We start from the raw sequence: 3,583 nt of genomic DNA, 5'->3' as shown, positions 1-3,583 counted from the left end.
AAAAAAAAAAAAAAAAAAAAAATCTGATGTCTCTGTAATTTACTTGAGAGCTAAACAGGATAGAGGGGAGCAAAAGCCCCCCACCTCCCAAATTAATATAATAGAATAACTCAAGGCCAATGCCAAGTTCATGTTTTTAAAAAATCATGAAACACAGGTGGGGGTAGTGGTACATGCCTTTCATCTCAGCACTCAAGAGGCAGAGACAGGTGGATCTCTGTGAGTTTGGGGCCAACCTGGTCTATAGAGTGAGTTTCAGGACAGTCAGAGCAACCCAGAGAAACCCTGTCTTAAACAAACAAACAAGCAAACAGTCAAGTAACAAATCATGTAATTCCAGCATCCAGTGGTACAGAGTAAACAGTCCCATTCCAAAAAGGGGCATTGAAGACCTAGGATGGTATCAAAGGAAGGAAACCCAGCAGGGCAAGCGTGAAATCCTATAGCTCTGTCTGGCATCTGGGGCACATGGTGGCATCACCGGAGCCTCTGTGGTGTGGACACTTACCACTGTTACTTTACTTCTTGCAGTGCATGAGGCCTGGTTCTACTCATTGCTGGGGACTCTCTTCAGCATTTATGGCCCACATTTCAGGCATCTCCAACATCCTAGAGATACTACTGAAGCTTACACTTTACTGTTCCAGCTTCGAAAATCTCCTTTTAAGGCACTGGACAGATGTCTCAATGGTTATGAGCTCTAGCTGCTCTTCCAGAGGATCCAGTTCAATGCCCAGTACCTTCATGGTGGCCTACAACCATCTGTATCTCCAGTTTCAGGAGATCTGATGCCTCTTCTGGCCTCCTCAGGCATTTTGCACACATAGTACAAAGATAAAAATCCAGGCAAAATACCCATACACATAAAGTTGACAAATCTTAATATGAAAAAAAAATCCTTTTAGTGAATACCTGCAGAAATCTTGACCATGCTACACATTATCTGATCTCTTAGACTTTGAACTCTTTGTGGAAGCCTCCATGATCCTGTAACTCATACATTCTGTTTGTCTGCAAACTCAGTATGGTGGATGACACTGTGAGACCCCAACTTAGAGTGTTTCTCCCTGGGAGGTAAAGCCCCTAAAACATTCCCCCAAGCTTGTTTCCCCTGATCTCTAAAAATACAGCTAGAAAGAAGCTCTTTGTTCTCTATAGCCAGCAAAAAGCCTTTTTGTTTCTATACCTTACAACCATGCTTGCCTGGCTCCCTGTGCCAAGGACATGGAGATAAAAATTCACAAAGAACTCACTCCCCACTCCTCATGCCTTGTAATTTTTTTCCAAGGACACCTGGCAGAGAAGAGCTGTAGCCCAACTCTTCCCAACTCCTCCCAACTCCTCCCAACTCCTCAGCTAGCTGTTAAAAGCCCCCTACTGTTACTGCTTGGGGTCAAACTCCCCTGCCCTGGGCTGCGGAAGGAGTTTGTCCTTAGCTAGCTGATAATAAAACCTCTTGCAGTTTGCATCAGGTGTGGTTTTCTCTTGAGTCACTGGGGTTGCAGCCAGCTCATCCCTGGACTTGAGCGGAGGTCCAGCTTCGGGGGTCTTGTAACACCAGGTTATGCTACCAGATTAATCAGGAGACCAGGTCTAGGCATGGTGGTGCCTATCTCTAATGTCAGCACTCAAGAGACAGAGACAGGCTGGTCTCTGAGATCTGGGCCAGCCTGGTTTACATGGAGAGTTTCAGGACAGCCAGGGATATGTACAGAAACCCTGTCTAAAAAGTAAGCAAGCAAACAAAAAGAAGAATAAAACAAATATTTCAAGATTTTCTAGCAGATGAAGTTCTAATATTGTGTGACATTATTCCTGGAGAGATGTTTTACCATCTTTGATAGGGAACTGACGGAAAACAAGGATACCATCAAAGTCCATGAGTGTGAATCCATGAGTTTTTATTGGGGTTACTGCTAGGAGTAACTAGGATTGAGGGTTACTTATAGGAGTAGAGATGACTCAAAAGCAGCTAGAGCATCAAAAGTCTACCCCAACAGGGTAACATCCCAGGAAAATGGGAAACCATGAAAGCTCACTGTACAACTCACCAAAAGGCTGATAGACTAAAGAGTCTACAGGGTAGCTAGTTGGTCTGAGCCTCTTCCAGGTAGCTGAGCTCTTCTCTATCTTGTAGGCAGATTGGCTGGTGTGAGAATGTCTCTCTCAGCAGTCTCTCAGACCTTACTGCTTATATAACTTTGGGGATGAAAGGGCCTAGTGTATCTGATATGTTTCAGGGACTTCCTAAGCCTTCTGACTTGTCCATTTCCTGAGTTGTAAGTCTTTCCCTTTAGACCTTCTTGAATCTAACAAGTTGCTCTCCAGGATGAGATGATTTTTAACTCAGAGGGAATTGCTATACCACAAATATGATTTAGATTTAAATATTCATAATCAAATAGACATATGTGGAAGCCAGAGATCAAATAGTTATAAAATGAAGATGAGATGAGATGAGATGATAGTAACACCAATTGGATTTGATTTGCCACAAACATTCAAGCTCCCTTACTGTGTGTGTGTGTGTGTGTGTGTGTGTGTGTGTACAATAAATATGTATCATATATACATATGATATATCTTATTTCTTTTGAGGCAGGTTCTCACTATGTAGCCCTGGCTGGCCTAGAATTAATTATGTAGACCAGGCTGACCTCAAATACACAGAACTCTTTGGTTCTCTGCCTCTCAAAGCGTATGGTATACCTTTATATACATTACAGGGTTTCAGCTCTGCCTCTAATGCCAGTGAGATCCAAGCTGATCTTGAGTCTGAATGTCTGATTAATTTGCTGAAGTCTGTCCTACCATTCCTTCCTCATTTTTCTTAATTTCTCCAACAGTTCAGAGAATACAGAGAAACACTTTACTTAAATTTACTAATTTATTTAAAAAGACATCACAAGGAACATAAGATGAAAAGACACAATGTTTAGGAATCCCTCACCTCTCTCTCTGTCTCTGTCTCTCTGTCTCTCTCTCTCTCTCTCTCTCTCTCTCTCTCTCTCTCTCTCTCTCTCTCTCTCTCTCTCTCTCTCTCTCATCACAAGACTGGGTTTCTCTGTTTAGCCTTGTGTCCTGGAACTCACTCTGTAGACCAGGCTGGCCTCTCTGCCTGGCTCTGCCTCCCACATGCTGAGACTAAAGGTCTGCACCACCCCCATCTTGATTGTTTCTTTGTTTGCTTGAGGTAGGGTCTTGCAATGTAGCCCAGGTTGGCCTCTACTTCATGGCACTCCTCTGCCTCAGGTGTCTTGAGTGCTAGGATTACAGGCATGCACTCACATGTCTCCTTCCAAATCTCAGAGTCTCAGAAAGGCAGCAGAGCAAAAGCCTTTGTCACACGTGCCACATGTCCACTGTAAGACCCCCGAAACTGGGGAGACCTCCACTCAAGTCCCGGGATGAGCTGGTACCCCAATAACTTGAGAGAAAACCACACCTGATGCAAAACTGCAAGAGGCTTTATTGTCAGTTAGCTGAGAATGAACTCCTTTTGCCTCACAGGGCAGGGGAGTTCGACCTGGAGCAATAACAGTAGGAGGCTTTTAAAGGAAAAAGTGAGGAATTAGGAGGAGTT

The sequence above is a fragment of the Mus caroli genome, chromosome 1 (assembly GCF_900094665.2).
Source record: "Mus caroli chromosome 1, CAROLI_EIJ_v1.1, whole genome shotgun sequence".
In the NCBI taxonomy this organism is placed as follows: domain Eukaryota; kingdom Metazoa; phylum Chordata; class Mammalia; order Rodentia; family Muridae; genus Mus; species Mus caroli.
The sequence above is the reverse complement of the archived record's forward strand: the minus strand, read 5'-3'. Positions refer to the sequence as shown.